This window comes from Stenella coeruleoalba (assembly GCF_951394435.1).
Source record: "Stenella coeruleoalba genome assembly, chromosome: 13".
Lineage (NCBI taxonomy): Eukaryota > Metazoa > Chordata > Mammalia > Artiodactyla > Delphinidae > Stenella > Stenella coeruleoalba.
The window spans coordinates 81904307-81922954 of NC_137159.1; the positions used below are offsets into that span (position 1 = coordinate 81904307).

Below are 18648 nucleotides of genomic sequence, written 5' to 3' on the forward strand. Positions count from 1 at the left end.
CCAGCCTTTCCACAAAGCTGTTTCCATGCCTGGAATGGAGAATAAGACTGAAAACGTGGGATGGAGTGGTCAAATTTCATGAAGAAAATGATGAAAGGAAACGTCCCATTAAGAAGAGATGGTGCAGGACTTCCCTGGTAGCGCAGTAGGTAAGAATCTGCCTGCCAATGCAGGGGACACAGGTTCAAGCCCTGGTCCGGGAAGATCTCACAGGCTGCGGAGTAACTGAGCCCGTGCACCACAACTACTGAGCCTGTGCTCCGCAACAAGAGAAGCCACCGCAGTGAGAAGCCTGCGCACTGCAAGGAAGAGTAGCCCCAACTTGCCACAACTAGAGAAAGCCCCGCACAGCAACGAAGACCCAACACGCCATAAATAAATAAATAAATAAATAAATAAATAAATCTATTAAAAAAGAAGAAGAGATGGTGCAACTTTGGGCTCTGGGTAATTCTCAGGAGGAAAACATCCCTTTCTCAGTAATGTAAGGAGAAGACATACTTCATGTTTTTAAAATATTTACAAGGAAATGAACACCTGACACCAGAACACATGAACACTCATCCTAGTGATCATGTTCAGGACATGTTAAGCTAATAATAACTTACAAATACATGGGAGTTAAAGCAGTATGAATTATACTGACTTGATCTCTTCCTTTTTTTTTTTTTTGCGGTACGCGGGCCTCTCACTGTTCTGGCCTCTCCTGTTGCAGAACACAGGCTCCGGACACGCAGGCCCAGCGGCCATGGCTCACGGGCCCAGCCGCTCCGCGGCATGTGGGATCTTCCCGGACCGGGGCACGAACCCTTGTCCCCTGCATCGACAGACGGACTCTCAACCACTGCACCACCAGGGAAGCCCTGATCTCTTCCTTTTATATCAGGAAAGGAATCTGTTCTTGGTTGGTCTGATGTGTCCATAAATCACATTAAGATGAAAACAGTCGTCATTTTGGTTCTTTGGTCTCAGCAGACCTCTTGTTTCTCACAAAGGTATGAATTTCAGTGATAGAGACAGAATTTCCCAGTTTATACAGGACAAACAACTGTATGCAGTAGGGGCTGACTTTTATCTTGGTTTGAACCTTACTCTTTAAAACTTCACCATCCAGGGGCTTCCCTGGTGGCACAGTGGTTAAGAATCCTCCTGCCAATGCAGGGGACACGGGTTCCAGCCCTGGGCTGGGGAGATCCCACATACTGCAGAGCAACTAAGCCCGTGCACCACAACTACTGAGGCCCGCGTGCCTAGAGCCCGTGCTCCGCAGCAAGAGAAGCCACCGCAATGAGAAGCCCATGCACCACGACAAAGAGTAGCCCCCGCTCACCGCAACTAGAGAAAGCCTGCACAGAGCAACGAAGACCCAACGCAGCCAAAAAAAAAAAACCTTCACCATCCAAACAGTAGCCACTGGCCACATGAGGCTATTTAAATCTAAATTGTGATTAGTTTAAAATCAAATAAAATGGAATCAATTCTTGAGTCACACCAGCCACATCTCAAGGGCTCAATGGTCAACGTGTGGCTGGTATCTTGCACGTTAGGCAGCACAGAGATCATTTCTGTCACACAGAAAGTTCTAGTGAACAACGCTGCTATAAACTTTTATTACAGCACCCCCCAAAAAAAGGTTAATAGACTGTAACTAAGCTTAACCAATTTTATTTCTTTATTTAAATTGTTTAATCAAGAAATGTTTTATTGTCAAATACTATAGTCGTAATAATAACAATAAAGTTATTAAAGCAGTTAAGCTGATTTATCTCGTGGCATAGTTATCAATAAAGCGTTTTAGCATGAAGTTTATAGTATCAACAAATATGGAATGCATATAGATGAAATATAAACTCAACACCTAGCTTGCATGACGCGCGATTGATGAGCAGCTGTGAGGCCTCAGGGTTTTGAGTATTCACAGCCAGGTAAATCCAGCCCAGCACATGTGTCATGACCATTGCACTAAACTCACACTGTTTTTTAAATATCTACTCATTTTTCTTCAAAAAAGAGGGAAAAAGAAATTATAAGATCCCTATGTATTATGAGCTGGAAAGAATGTAGATTAAAACTTTGAGAAACAGAACTTTGCCTATTCCTGTAAGTAAAACAAACCTGGTTAGTACTTTCTCTTATCTATAATGGTATCTTCTATCTTTTCCCAGAATGTGTTACAGTCCATATAAAAGCACCAAGGGGCCAATTAACGTTTGTGTGAGAAGAAACAGGACAAGTGCCACAGTTGAAGACCTTGGGGTCTCTGAAATAAAAACATTTCTCTGACACTTTAACCAAAGTAAATATAAAGGGATTCAACATGATTATTAAAAAAATACATTTTACATGGATGTTATTGCATTATTCTAAGAGCAGTGTATGCTTGCAGCAAAAAAATTTGGAAAATGCAGAGACACGCAAGAGTCATCCACATTTCTTCCTAGTTTTATTTCTATCCATCTATCTTTACACATAGTTGAAACAGCCAAAATAAAATTTTCTATCAGAATAATGAACTTTCAAACTCAAGGTTTGAAATGGAAAAAGTTTTTATCACTTTAATTTATAATCTTATAAGAAAATGTTTTTAAAACGTCCTTAAGAAATATTTTTTGAACAAGGCCATAAATATCTTAATTGGCATCAATATCTCATTCTTCCAATATAAGTGGTTGCAGATATCAGACAGTCACCATTATGTGGGACGGTCTAACCTAAGATGATATAAAATTCCATGTATTAAACTTTAGCCCTAGGGAAAAAGTGAGAAGCCATTGTGGGGTAAGTATGAGAATATGGGATCAGTAACTGATGGGAAAGAGGTACAAGGAATGTTGGAAATTTTTTGTGGTGACAGAAATGTCCTCTATGTTGTATTCGTGGTGACGGTGTATACAATTGCTAAATGTAGCAACTGTATACAACTGCTAAAATTCATTGAACTGCACGTTTAAGATCTGTGCACTTTGTTGTTATTAATAACTTGATTTTTAAAAATTCTTAGCCTTTCTACAACTTATGATTTACTCCAAAGAAAATGAAATACTTGGGTTATACACTTAAAATATGTACAGGATCTGTATGCAGAAAATTACAAAATGCTGATGAAAAAAATCAAAGAAGACCTAAATCAATAAAGCTTCAAATACTCTTCCTATGTGGCAGGATTTGCACCTGGATTCTACCCAAGCCCAAGCAGGGGATAAAGGCAGATGAGGCGGCCACAGACCACGTGCGAGGAGAGAAACCAATCCTGGGAGACAGGTTCACGCTGACATTCACGGAGCTTGGAACCCATGCAGTGAACTGCTTTCCCATTTTGTAAGGTAGTTTTACATTTGTCTGTTTCTTAAACAACCTCTGGTTGACTTAGGAGGTAATGTTAAGAGAGTTAAAAATGTATTTGTACTGGTCAGAATGGCCATCATCAAAAAATCTACAAACAACAAATGCTGGAGAGGGTGTGGAGAAAAGGGAACCCTCCTACACTGTTGGTGGGGATGTAAATTGATATATGGATATCGTGGACACCATGGATATATGTATATGTATAACTGATTCACTTTGCTGTACAGCAGAAACGAACACAACATTGTACATCAGCTATACTCCAATAAAAATTAATTTAGAAACGTATTCGGGGTGGAAAAAATCAGACTTAGAAGAAAGATGGAAATGTTGCATAGTTAAAAGCCTTTAAAAATTTGTTTCCACTTAAACATATGGCAACTTAGTCAATCATGTAATCTGGTGAACAAGAGACAAGATTGTAACACTGACTTGTTATTTGTAACAAGGCAATATATTGCTTAGGACTTGCCAGCTTTCGAAGTAGCTGAACATCACGTCCAGTAGTCTGCAAAATTCTTTCAGATCCTCTAAAGACAGCTTCAGTAGAAACGTCATCACAAGCCTACTCAGTTGTCTATAGACAGGCTCTCATTTCATTTTTCACTTTGAGAATATATTTACAATCCTTGCAAATAATCATTCTTCTCTGTCGCACTGCAGTATTTAATTTGGTGCAGAAGGAAAATTGGGTTGCTGGTAAAAGTTGAATCTTGTTTGGGCATTGAATTGTAGCAATTTCAGCTACATCTAGATCTGTTGTGCTTTTATGAATCATTTTACATTTCATGACTGTTCTATTTATGATCTAGGCATAATCATGACTGCTTTTATTGAGCCCTTGTCACGTGCCGGTCACTGGCGTAAGAGATATAAATAGTTGAATCTTCACATTATCTTGTCAGATAGGGATCATTACCCTCGTTTTAGAAATGAGGGAGCCGGGGCTTGAGAGGCTAAGGTGCCCAGGGCTACACTGGGCAGGGCTCCTCCCTGCCTAGGGCTACGCTGCTGGTTAACATGAGAACCAGGAGTTGATCCGAGACAGCAGGATTCACAGTCCCAGACTCCCTCTAGAGACAGAGGTGACCCCCTTGCTAGGCCATGCGTTCTGAGGCTCCAACATTCTTCTCGTTCATGCTGTCGCCGTGAGAAAATGTCTTAATTTTCGGACAGCTCTTTAGAAGTTGGGGCAAATGTTCACTATCATATTGTGACAACCATATTACTACCTGGTTCCATTTCTTCGACTGTTGATTAATTCTTTTTTCCCTTGATGAATACATACAGTATAATGATACCAGGTGAAAAGAGGCAATCTGACTAAAGCAGTAGGGCTGGTTTTTGAGTTTGGTGTCATAATTCACTAATAAGGCTATTTTAGCTGGGCAGTGAACCCCTGGAACTGTAGCTGAAAGTTTGTGTTAAAGTCTCATTACATATATATATATATATATATATATATATATATATATATATATATATATATATATATATATATAGGTATATATATATATAGGTATATATATAGGTATATATATATACCTATATATATATACCTATATATATATACACCTATATATATATATATGAGATCTGAAATCAATATATATCTGAATACATATAAATGCATATGTATTCTGAGGTAACTGCTTAGCTCTTGATTTCAGAAATCTGGAATATTTATTTTATATTCAATTAGGGAATTTGATTTGAGCTATTTTAAGCAGACTCACCTAAAATAATCTGTCACAAGAAATTTATAAAGTTATTAATACTTTGAAATATGACATTTTTACTTATTAGCACCTTACATTGTATTAACGTTCCAACATCTTATAAAAACATGCAATACAGGATTAAAAAAAACAAGAGTTAAGGAAATTGGGGCAAAGGGCAAATAAAGGTAGAAAAAATAAATGAAACCAGGGGAGAGGTCAGTACACAGAATGCCTGCTGTAAAGTGTGTGTCATTTAGGGCATCTCATTTTAAAAATAAAACAGTACAGCTCGCTTTCCAAAAAATGTGGCTCCTTGATCAGGAATCTCCATCTTTCTTTTCTTTTTTTTCAGCAGTGGAACTTCCTGTCCTTTTTGATACGTTGTTCTTTCTACCCTGCCTTAGGAAATATTCCACTTGATTTTTGTCTTTTTTTCCTTTTGGTAATAGGCAACCTTCCACTGCAGTTGAGCCAATGAAAAAATCACTTGAGCTTCTTTAAACAAGTGGTCATGAGGAGCATTTGAGGATTCATTTGTCAAGTTAGTTGGAACCTCTTATGTGGGCAAAGCTCATGTTTCCAATTTGGGACTCAGAGCAAGCTATCAGCTGTGTAGCCGCTTGGCATCAGCCCTGAGACCGTGGTATCTTTAGCAGCTCACTGTGTAGGATGACGCCAACTGGATGAGTCGTCCCCGTGGAAAACAGCTCACTCGGCATATGTTTATGAAGCTGCAATTTGGCAGTAGTATCAAGACCTTTCTTCTAGAAATCGCTATGACCAGTACACACAGTGGAAAGATCTGAAAGAGAGGATTCAATTTTTATCTAGGTTCTGAGACTCTCCCTTTCCTGTGCAGATTATGGGGTATACACTACGTAAAACCATGGCTCGCAAAGTGAAAGCATTGATAGCATTCTTCACTCAACATTTTAAGTAGATGAGTTGAAAATGATAAAGTGAAATGTAAACACCTCTATACAGAACTGCAAAACATTTTAGATAAAATGTGAAGTGTGCATTATTTTCACTTTGTGCCATTATAAATATGAAAAGAAATCATCAAATACACAAGGCAGAATTTTGAGGGCACAAATGAATGAATTCTCCCACATGTCCTACCTCGTATTTGCAGCGCTACCCCTGAAATAGTTTATTATTGCCACAATAATGCTGTGTAACAACTTCCCTACCCACCCACCCCCAATCTCGGTGGCTTAAAATGTTAATAATTGAGCCTCAGGCTCACAGGTCTGTGTATTGGACAGTGTCGTTTAGGAACCCAGGCTGGAGGGATGGTGCTGGCCACCTGGTACAGGTAGAACCATGTGATGCCTCTTAAACCCAAGGTTTCTGCCCATATCTATCGGCCGAAGCAGTTCATATGGCCAAACAAGCCCAACATCAGTGGGGCAGGAAAATACATTTGCCCCATAGAGACTGATGGAAAGGGAGTGACTATTTGTTGGACAACTGTATGAAGAACCACATAGTAATTTGAAAAAGCAGAGTTTAATATAAAGAATTATTAACTATAACAGGAGGTTGGAGTAACAGAGGATTGGCTAAAAAGAAGTAAAGAAAATGCTAAAGAATACGGGAATAGCGGATACAAGGAGCAGTCATTCCACCTAGGACTGAGACAAGAGTCCAAGGTACAGACCCCACCCACCCCCAGTGCTGAGATCCAGATCCTACTGGAGGGGTAGGGCCAGCCTTGGCCCAGAAGTCACTGTGGTGTTGTGGAACTCGCTGGAAATCTGCACTCTGGAATTTGTCAGAAATCACCCTCTTAGTTACGGGGGAAAGCTGTTCACAGGAGGTGTCTCACTAGAGGCTCTCTGCTACAGAACTGCCCAAGAGGGGCTGCCCGGGAAAGCTGCTGGCCACTAGGTGCTGCTGGCCACTGCGCCCTGTAGGAGCCACACTATGGGGAAGATGCACATGCTGCAGGAGCCTGCCCGGCACGCACACCAGAACCGGAAAGCAAAACCTGTTTCCTCCTGCAACCTCTCTCTAGCGCCCTCTAATGACAAAGCTTAATATTATGCCAGCTGGTAAAATATATTTAAATATTTTATTTATTTATTTATGGCTGTGTTGGGTCTTCGTTTCTGCGCGAGGGCCCCCTCCAGTTGTGGCAAGCGGGGCCCACTCTTCATCGCGGTGCACGGGCCTCTCACCGTCGTGGCCTCTCATGTTGCGGAGCGCAGGCTCCAGACGCGCAGGCTCAGTAATTGTGGCTCACGGGCCCAGCCGAGCGGCATGCGGGATCTTCCCAGACCAGGGTTCGAACCGGTGTCCCCTGCATCGGCAGGCAGACTCTCAACCACTGCGCCACCAGGGAAGCCCTACTTAAATATTTTTAAAGGGCCCAGAGGAGTTTTCACAGGGCAGGCAAAAAGGATGATTTTGAAGCTCACTCTCTGAACAAAACTGCTTGCTCTGTTGGACCCATGAGTCTCAAAGTGCCCTCCTCTGTTATCCCAGAACCACCCAAGGGGCTTGTTACAGTGCAGACTCCTGGGCTCTCAATGGAACTGACACACTGAATTAGGGTGGAGGAAGGGAGACAGGGATCTGTATTTGAAAATTCTACCCCAGCTATAGCTTTACATACATAAAGTTTAAGATCCAGGAGCTCCTTGAGGAAGGACACATTTTTGATTCACTGTTGTTTCCTTGGCTCTTAGCTCAGTATCTGCCACTTATTAGGTGTTGCTTTAGACAGGTTGATTCCTGGGTTGGGTGGTTGAGGGAACCGATTCAAACTTGATCAACTGTGATTGGCCATAAGCCACACACCCAAACATGCTTTAATGATGTTTGCTTGATAAGTCTGTCCCTTCACTATTATTGGTGAAACCCAAAGACAACATGTCCTCACTAGAATGGCAGGTAATTTTTTTCCAAAGGTGGCTGCAATAATATCTTCCATCCTATACGTTCTCCTACAATGTGACCTTGCCACCCCTCCATCAAGAGACAGGGTCTATGTCCCCTGCCCTTGAATCTAGGCAGGCTTGTGACTTGCTTGTAACCAACAAGATGTAAAAAAGTGATGATGCATGACTTCTGAGGCTAAATTAAAAAGGCAATGCAGCTTCTTCCTTGTTCTCTGGGAACGTCACTTTTGGAGCAGCGTTTCCATGTAAGACGTTTCCACGCCGTGAGGAAGCCCAAGTCACATGGAAAGGCCACACGTGGATTCTCCAAGCAACAGCCCCATCTGAGGTTCCACCCAACAGCTAGATCGACCACCAGACATGTTAGTGTCCATCCCGTAGCTGCTGAGTCACCTTTCCAGACGTCATGAGGCTGCAGAGCCATCCCACTACCTTGTTGAAATGCCTGATCGCAGAATCGGTGAGAGTAGTAAATGGTTATTTTAACCTTATTTGGGGGATAATTTGTTATGTAGCAACAGTAACTGCAACAAATTGTAGAGTTCTTCTGGATCAGAATCACCTGACTGTCTCATTCTACAACTCATCCACACTGAAATGCATGAACTTATATTTAAATCTTCCCTTTTGGGCTTCCCTAATGGCGCAGTGGTTGAGAGTCCGCCTGCCGATGCAGGGGACACGGGTTCGTGCCCCGGTCCAGGAGGATACCACATGCCGCGGAGCGGCTGGGCCCTGTGAGCCATGGCCGCTGAGCCTGTGCGTCCGGAGCCTGTGCTCCGCAACGGGAGAGGCCACAACAGTGAGAGGCCCGCGTACAGAAAAAAAAAAAAAAAATCTTCCCTCTTACTATTGCTGTGGTCTTCCCTCCCTTCTGCTGAATATCATTATGGGAGAGAAAGCCCAATACTTCCAATACTTCTAAACTTGCTGCACTGCCTAATGGTTCTATTTGAAGTACTTAAGAAAAAACAATTTCAGAATTGTGTCACAGGTCTTGATACATTAGCAATGTAAGGAGAACTTAATAAAGCAACATGAAAACCTAAACCAAGGTCATTTAAAATTACATTCCAATCTAAAAAGGAAAGCACTAAATAATTGTGCCATAGCAGTATCAGGAATTTGGTCAAGTAATCTTTATCAAGCCTCTCAGTTTGGAAAGTCAAATGGAATAATGATAAGAGGAAAGAATTGGGGATCTGCAAAGACTGAGTTCAAAAATAAGTTCATCCCTCTATTGTCTTTGCAGTCTTGAACATGTTACTTAACCTCTCTGACCTTCAGTTTCTTCATCTCTAAAGCAAGATTAGATAATAACCTTCCTAGCCCACAGGACTGTTTTGCTGCTCAAGTGAGGGGGTAAGAGATGTGACAGCACTTTGTAAAGCTGTATGACACTAAGGACTCCTTCAGAAAAATGAGACAAAAATTAAACTGAAATTGAATCCAGGCAATTTAGGACAGTATGGGGGAAAAGTAAAGCAAAAACCCAAACCAGAAATCCTCTCGACATTTTCTTTCTTGAACTGCAGTGCTCCTCGCAGACACAGGTGTCCACTGGTATTGGTCTTGGTGATAAGGGGAGGGGACTCTGATGGCAGCACCACTTCACTGCCCTTCCCCACAGACCCTGTTTATACCGGATGTTTCACTGCTTTGCTTTGAGCAAGTTCACCCTCTGCTGCTGAAGTGTTTCCTTCCCCCACTTTCGCAACAAGCAGCGGCTGCGGTTGCTTAGCAAAGACGCATTTCCAATTCCAGTTCCTAAGATAAGCTGCCAGTCTTCTGTGGGTCTTAGACCTCTTTTGGGTTTTATGCCCCAACTGCAGCAGCCTAGCCCACGCTGCTCCTCCCTGAATTTAAAGCTAATGTTCTCTTTTATACTTGCCTATCGGAAAGGACCCTTAGAGACCGGCCAAGCCCACCATTTCACAAGTAAGAAAACCGAGACCCAGCAGAGGAGCAGGCTCCCAACCCAGTGTCACGACATCTTGCAGAACGGAGCTCCTCTTTCCAGAAATAGTTTCTCCCAGTTATTCCTGCGTTGAGCATGTGTTCCAGACTCGTGTATCCAGCTGCCACCCCGACATCTCCAGATGGATGACTAAGAAGTTTCTTGAACTTAACTCGTCCAAGCAGAACTCCTGATTCCACGCACTGCCTCCAGTGGGTGCCTCCCCCAGTCTACCAAGCTCAGCTAATTGCCCAGCTGCCCAGACCAAAACCCCAGGAGTATACTTAATACCTTTCTCTTGCTTCCCACACCCAGTTCACCAGCAAGTCCTAAGGCTCTACCCTCAGAACACATCCAGAATGTATCCATTTCTTCCCACTAGGCTGACTAACAGTGAGCCTCCAACACTTCATGAAGCTTCTACGGTGGCCACCTGACTAGATTCTCTGGCTGCACACGTGTTCTCCTTGAGCCTTTCCTCCACACAGGAGCCAGTGTGAAGTTTTCAAACCATAGATCACATTGCTCCACTACTCCAGGGGCTCCGATGGCTTCTCATCTCTCAATAAATCCCAACTTCTCACCATAGTCTATAAGGTCCTACACAATGAGTCCTGCCCACTCCCCTACTTCTTAGACCCCAGCTCCTATCACTGTCCCCTTAACCCTCTCTATTCTAGGCCTTCCCGCTGTTCCCGGCACACACCAAGCTCATTCCTGCCCGTGGGCATTTGTACTTGCTGTTTCCGCCCCTGAAAGGCTCTTCACCCACATCTTGACCCACTTTATCTGGGTTCTGAGTGAACCGAGCTTGACCACTCTCTAGAAAAGAGTGAACCCTGCCAGTCACTCCAGCCCTTTATCCTGTTTTATTTTCTTTATAGCACTATCTCCGCATGAAATTATACGTTTGTTCGTGTCCTTGTTTATTGTGTCTTCTACACTGGTACTTAAGCTCCATGAAGCCAGGACTGGTCAGTCTTGGTCCTCACTTTATCCAGGTGCCTAAAACAAGATCTGTCACATAGCGGTCACATGTAAGGATGCCTGTCACAATATTTATTGAATGAATGAATGGATCAGCAAACTAGCATTTAAAATTTGGGACAGTCCAAAACTTCTTGAGAAAAAACTTGTGGACTTAACACACCATGGGTACATGGGTCACTTCTTAGCCCAAGGTTCTCACAGAGGCAATTTTAGCCGTGATGAATCTACCAGAGGGTCATGGTGCTTACAAAGGAAAGAGATAAGAGAATATTTAAAAATGCCTTTTGTGCAGGGAACTCACTACCTGGGCCCTGGAATTCCTGTTTGAGTCCGTGTGCTCCTGTGGCATGTATATGTTCTTATAGGCTCAGACCCAGGTGCTTTCCCAGGATGTGCAGCTCCCAGCAGAAAGACGGGTCAATTCCACCCAGTTGAAGTGTTGCATCTGTGACACATGATTGATTCTCTCTCCTGGTTCCGTTTTCACAGCGCACCTCCAGGAATTCCCTGGCAGGAGAGACTCAGACCTGCAGGGGGAGCTAATGGTACTTCTCCATTCTGGAAAGACTTGGAAAACTGAGGTCCAGAAATTAAACGATGAAAGAGGTCATTGAATTTTATAAATATTCAGGACATTCTCTTACTCCTGCCAGAGTCTGAGAAACGGAAAGATTCTTTAGTCTCAAAATATCAGGTGGTCCAACTGGGTTCATACAGCCCATCTAACTCTAGGACCACTTCCTCTTCATGCATAGATTTGGATGCCCCTTACCACCTTGTCCACAAACATGGCCAAGGTGATGCCTCCAAACGATGGTTAAGAATGCCCGACACGCTATTGAAATTCTGCCAGCTCTCTGCATACAGAAACCGTTATGGGTTTGTTGAGAAAAGCCCAGAACTTTGCTTCAGGCACCTGGAGAGCAAAACTGTGACCTTCCTGTCCGCGATCTAAACTTACTAAACAAAATTGAAATGATTTTATTAATAGTTTATTTATGGTGGTATCACTAGGTCAGAATTAAGTCTTAACTGTTGCTTCTGATTTCACAACAGCAACCTCACTTTCATCAAGCTAGTCCTTTCTGTGGATTATAAAGCCTCTGCTTGTTCTCAGACTACCATCTGTCAGGGCAAACCTTGAAAATGGAAGCCAGTCGTATTGTCTCTCTTCCCCCGCCCCCCAACAGGGACCCTTATAGGTGGAAAGAAAAGGGGGAGCCGTCAATCGTGGTCTGGAGTTCCGTGTTAGGTCTGGGAGGGGGTTTGTCTCTCCTCCACGTGCGGGGGCTACAGGAGATCTTTGCTCTGGAGGGATGGATTATGCCATCTTCCAAAGGCACGTCTTTGAGTCTTGCCTTCACCATTTCCTTTGCAATTTTGTGAATTCCCGGGCTTCTCACTCAAGGTCTTAAAACCAAAAACACAGTCCATAACAAATGAATTCTTAAAAATTGTTTATCCCTCACTTCCCTATCCATATGTCACTGTATCTGATATGGCCTCAGATCCCAGCAGGCTGGGGCTACAAACTAAGGACGTATGTAAACTGTAATGACTCTGTGTCCCCACCCGCCCAAACTACAGAAAATCCGAGCTCCTTCCCTGGACTCCCCTCTTCAAGCTCCATGTTTACCTAATATTTTCTTACATGATTCACAGTTCTGAGAGATGCATCCTACGGCTAACATCAAAAATTAAAAGACAACCCTCGGAGCGTCTCTGGGTCCAGGTCATGACGAGTGGTCTGACGGTCATCGCCTGCCCACGCGCAGGTTGCGTTCTTCCCGGAAGGTGTGTGCTCACCCCGTCTTCCCCACCGTTGAATTCTTTGCGCTGGTGCCATCGTGCATTGCTGAATCTTAAATGCGGATCTCAGTAACTCATCTAAATTTGTCTTCATAATCTTACACTGCACTGCAGCCTTGAGACAAAAATTATTTATATGCCAAAGACTGCCTCTCATATACCAATACGTTAAAATGCCATTGAAATCACCAAATCTCTCAGAATGTATCTTAGATTCTTCTAAGTTAAGCAAGATTAATGCAGTCGGTTCTTAACTAAAAAGCAATTTTTCCTTAGGCTCCAGAACAGCCATTCATGAAAAGCTCCTGGCTGATTTCCAAGAAAATCGGTTTATTTCCAGTAATAGGTAATTCAATTAAGGGGGGAAAAGAAAACCAGTGAAACTAGGAGTTTAACCAAATAGGAAATGCCAATCTAGAACCCCAATAGGCTGGTCAATTGTGAAGGTGCTCACGAGACCAGGGTTACAAGTTGACGTATGAAGATCACACGTCACCTGGGTGCTGTGTGCCTGCCGACAGCAGAAGGGAATTCACAGGAGTTTTCAGAGTCGGGATATACTTAAATAAAAATTTTAGCTGTTCACTAAAAAAGAAAGTTATGTAATCAACTGTACGGATAAAAGGATGCTACTCTCCATTAATTTTTCTTAAATTGTGGACATCAGCAAATAGCGGTGTTTTTATCCCCACAAAGCTGTTATTCAATCAACAGTACATTTTACAACCTCCAACATCTTAGAATGGGAGAAACACACTCCCAGTCCCCTCCCACTTGCGTTCGCTGGTCCACTGAATCAGTTCTCCTCCTCCCTGAGTTTCTTCTACTTTCCCTGACAGGTGAGCAGGGAAACACAGGTGCGGGTGCTGAAGACCACAGTCAACACCTCGCTCGTCACTGCCGCGGGGGGCTCCCTGCCTCTCCCTGCTGTCCCCACTGCCTGGTTTTGGGCCCTTATGCCCATAGCAACTTAACAAGCTCCAGCCTTAACTGTTTTAGTAATGGACCACTCCTTAAGAATTCATCTGGGGCTTCCCTGATGGCGCAGTGGTTGAGAGTCCGCCTGCCGATGCAGGGGACACGGGTTCGTGCCCCGGTCCGGGAAGATCCCACATGCCGCGGAGCGGCTGGGCCCGTGAGCCATGGCCGCTGAGCCTGCGCGTCCGGAGCCTGTGCTCCGCAACGCGAGAGACCACAACAGTGAGAGGCCTGCGAAACCAAAAAAAAAAAAAAAAAAAAAAAGAATTCATTTGGATAAAGGCATCCACAGTTAAATTTTTAAGAAATCACTGGACAAATTTATCTCTCATGTGATTTGGGTTCGAATGTTTTCTGACTCACTAACTATATTCTGCTTTTCATTTGAATTGAAAGTCTTTTTTTTTTTTTTTTTTCTTTATTTCATATGACGGGACTGAATTGGAGAGAGGGTAAAAGGCTCAGCTAGGAATAGAATGGATCTAGCTCTTGTCCAGTGGTTTGAGCTCCATCTCAGGGCAGTTACCTCAGAGTCCCGGAGCAAAGCTCAGCTCAGACATAGGTATTTTTTTAAAAAGCTCTCTAAGTGATTCTAATGTGAATCCAGGCTGAGAACCAGTGATCCAGTGGAAAAAAACATTAGGCTCTGAATCTAGGGACTCGGAGACTGTCAGTCACTTGGGCAAGCCACTTACTTCTTTGGGCCCAATTTTCAAAGCTGCAGAATAAAGGTTATGGAATGGAGAATCATTCAGTCCTTTCAGATCTGACACTCATGCTAATGGCAAGTCTCTGTCGTTGTGCACATCGATATTTCAGTACAGTGCTGATTAGAATTGCACTTTGGACTAAAATCACCCAAGTCAATCACAACCAAAAAAAGGAACCTCTTATTGCCAAGTGTACCAAGTTTTCCCAGCCCGCATTCTTTTCCCGAGCTTTGCAGCTTTGATGTCATAGTCCCATCTCCTTGAATTCCTCCTCCCTAAATGCATCCATGACATTGCATTCACTAGAAGGCACAAGCAAATATTTAAGTAAGGAATCAAAGGAATTCCGACCAGAGGTGAGCAAGGGAAATGGAAAGGAGCAGAGGAGTTATCACAGAGGAGAATCTCTTCGCGGTAACTGGAGGTGAGAGGCAAGCAAGGGGGCAGAGTCCTAGCATCTCCCAGATGTTCAGCAGCATCCCTGGATGTATTGTCAGCAGATGGAACAGGCGTGTAGGGAGGAGAGACAGCTTTGGCTGTGAATGTCATATGCCTAGTATTTTGGGTTTTGGTGGTTGGTTTTGTTTGTTTGTTTCTGTTTTATGTCTGCACCACGCAGCTTGTGGGATCTTAGTTCCCTGCCCAGGGATTGAACCTGGGGCCACGGCAGTGGAAGTGCCGAGTGCTAATATCTGGACTGCCAGGAAATTCCCAACACTTAGTATTTTGGATCTGTTGAGTCTGAGGCACCAAAGTTTAAATAACTGCATCTTGAAGGGTGGGTTCTTAAGGACTTGAGAGATTCTTCCAGACCTTTCACTCATGCTAAAGGCAAACTCTGTGATGCTGTTTGCAGATGTCTGATGACAATGGAAAATTAGGCGTGCACTCTGGGAGAGGCCTATCAGGTTGATGGAATCTCCTCTTGCTCTATTGACCTTCTTGTCAATCCCTTCATCCATGACACACTCACTCACTCATTCATTCATTCATTTATTCATCCCCCTCTCCTCTCAGTTTTCAAAACTCTGTATCTGGAACTGTTTTTTGGCCTTTATGTTTTACTTTGTATTTTGTCACCAATGGATGTTAGGTGAGTGAATGGAATGAGAAAGTATGAGGGAGGCTACTTGTGACAGGTGCCCCCAGCAGGAAGAGACGGGCAGTAAGGACACGACCAGACCACCTCCCCGCTTCAAAAAGAGATCATAAAAAACACAAAACAGACATAAAACTCAGTGAACTCCGTGCTCTTCCGATGAAAATAACAGTCTTTGGGGGTGGTTAGTACAGGGGCAATGATAATAGCTGGCTTTCTGCTGCGTCGTTGATAATAATGACACATGCACATTCTGTTTGTCACATGTGCTACTAAACGTGCTGTGTATATTATGTATGTACGTGATCTCTTTTAATCCTCACAACAGCCCCAGGAGGTAAGAATTCTTTTCTTTTTTTTTTTTTTGGTGGTGCTACACACCTTGCAGGGTCTTAGTTCTCAGACCAGGGATTGAACCTAGGCCCTCGGCAGTGAAAGCATGGGGTCCTAACCACTGGACTGCCAGGGAATTCCCTATTTTCATTTTATGTTTGAGGAAACTGAGTCTGAGAGGGTAGTTCACTTCTATAAGATCGCATAACGGGGAATTCAAAGTTGGATCAATTTGACTCAAGGCCCAGACTCACCACTGAGCTGTGCTGCCGCTGGCAGCATTGCTGTGGACAGTCCAGGAGGGTAGGTGATGCTCCTACTACTGACCCTGATTCATCCTTTCACTTTCTAGCCTCAGGAGGTGCGAAGATGTGTACTACCACTTGGAAAAGGTCCTCCCCAAATGGTCAGAATTTCAGTGTTTTTCAGCTCTCCATTGGTTAATCTTCAGTTACCCGAAAGATTCACTTATATGTAGACCTTACCTCCCATCAGCGAAACAAATGAGGAATTACAGTAGTTTTCTTGAGGTCCAACCGCCAGAAATGCACACAGAATGCCAGGCATGAATGCACTGTAGTTTTGCACAAGAGAAGGATAACATATTCTGGTTTGTTTCCAAAACCCTGAGAAATCCTGTCCCAATTGTTTTAGGCTTCTGAGCCATGAAATCACTTTGGCCTATTGGATTCAGAAAATAACCTATGATGACTCAATCCAAAGTCTGTCTCCTGGGCCCCTGTCAAAATTGTGTCACTAATTTTTTCATATATATGAATTGGATGATGTCCCCTGAAAGGCTTCCCTTTTCACCTGCCCCCTCCACTGTCAGGCCGCTGCTCAGCCCAGCAATAAAATGTCCTGAAAACGTCAGATTAACCTGTTGATTTACGCTTTTCCAACACTATTCCACTGAAGGCACTTGAAAGTATAAATTGTAAATTCAGAGGTGGAGCTCAGTGACCTTCTCTTTTTCTCTCTTGACTTGGCCATCAGCACAGAGACAAGAGTCAAGGTAATTCACTAGACTTTCATGCTGTCTTTTCTTTTCGTCCTTCTGAGGCAAGAAAGCAGTATGAGAGTGGTTCACAGCATCAGTGTGGAATTAGAAGAAGTGTGCTTACACCCCGGCACTGTGCCTTCCACTTAAGGAAGTCACTTTGCTTTTTTGAGCTGAATCTGTACAGGGGGATTGTAAGGTCTCCCTGCCATGGCCTTCCTTCTTTCCTGCTATCTTCCTTCCTTGAAAAGCCTTGCCCTGTCAGATGCCAAGGGGAGTAGCTACACTTGAAGAGGAGACTTTTAGTGCAGTGTTTCTTTTTTGGCCGTGATGTGTGGCTTGTGGGATTGTGGGTTCTTGGTTCTCTGACCAGGGATTGAAGCCGGGCCCCTGGCAGTGAAAGCACCGGGTCCTAACCACTGGACCACCAGGCAATTCCCTAGTGCAGTACTTCTTAGATTACAAGTTCTCAAGAAATTTTTAAGGTGGGCACAGGGGGCTCACAGGAGAGCTGAGGGCCCAGCAATGCCCACAAAGGCCCCAGTGCTGCCATCAGGAGGGGGCCTCATGGTTCAACTGGCATAAGTTGGCTTTGGGTTTTGGTCAGTGTAGTGGGTTGACTAGTGTCTCCCCTCAAACTTCATGCCATCTGGACCCTCAGAATGTGATCTTATTTGAAAATAGAGTCTTTGCATATATAATTATTTAGGTATCTCAAGATGAAATTATCCTGGATTTAGAGCGGGCCCTAAATCCAGTGACTGGTGTCCTTTGAGGGAGAGGAGAGGACACAGAGAGATGGAGGGCGGAAAGCCACACGAAGACAGAGGCAGAGGTTACAGTGATGCTGCCACACCGAGGGACGCCTGGGGCCCCCAAAGCTGGAAGAGGCAAGGAAGGGTCCTCCCGTAGAGCCTTCTGAGGGAGAGTGACCCTGCTGACACCTTGATTTAGGACTTCCAGCTTCCAGACTGTGTGAGAATTAAATTTTTATTGTTTTAAGCCACCCCAGTTTGTGGTAATTTGTTATGACAGCCCTAGGAAACTAATACAGTCAGTCCCTGCTTTTTCACTGGAACATTTTGGCTTCGTCTTCCATTTGCTGTAAAGTTTGACCCATGATGATTTGAACAGCAAATGCTAATGATTAAATGAACCCCTGGTACCTGGGAAGAGCTTTGAGGAAGCAGGGGACAACCTCCTGTGACACCCACACAAACACTGCCTACAAAATTAGGACCGAATTTCTTAGCGTGTCCTTCACTATTTGCATGATCTGACCCAGCGCAATCTTTCCAGGGTCGGTTTAGTAGGAACACGCCTCATCCCACATCAGCGTCATGCAGCTGTTCAACTACCAGAATCATCCTTGCCCTCTCCCATATCACTGATCCAAATCCCACTCATCCTCAAGTTTTAGGTTATCAGCCACCTCCTCCAGGAAGTACACCTTATTTCATCCTGTATTGGTAAGGATGGATTTTGGTTGCAAGTTCCAAAAAACCCAACTCAAACTGATGTCAGCAAGAAGAGGAATTTATTGTCTCATGTGACTGAAACATCAAAAATAAAAATGGTGTTAGGCAAGGAATATTATGGTGATTCAGGGACTCGTTTATTTCTGTCTCTTCATTCACCCTCTGCCTTCAACCTCATCTGAAGGCTGACTCACCTCATAGGTACTAAATAGCTTTCAGCAGCTCCTGGGGCTTTTTCCTTCACAACCAACAGAAAGAGTCTTCTTTGCAGCATTTCTAGCTGAAAGGTTGATCTTCACTCTGATTGGTCCGGCTTAGAGCA

At 43.7% G+C, this 18648-nt stretch overlaps 1 protein-coding gene across 9 annotated transcripts in view; it reads left to right on the forward strand.

The window, feature by feature from the left end:
* The window catches only part of E2F6 (E2F transcription factor 6), a 40405-nt gene extending 27443 nt beyond the window's left edge, over positions 1-12962 (forward strand). The window contains exons 10-11 of one of the 9 annotated variants that reach the window (XM_079940568.1): positions 3163-3323; positions 12582-12962. The gene's annotated coding sequence lies outside the window, so the exon portion shown is untranslated. Of the gene's footprint in view, positions 1-3162; positions 3666-5515; positions 7086-12581 lie in introns of those variants that run through there. The other 8 variants (XM_079940566.1, XM_079940571.1, XM_079940563.1 and 5 more) reach the window with 8 other exon arrangements.
* Positions 12963-18648: the final 5686 nt, after the last annotated feature.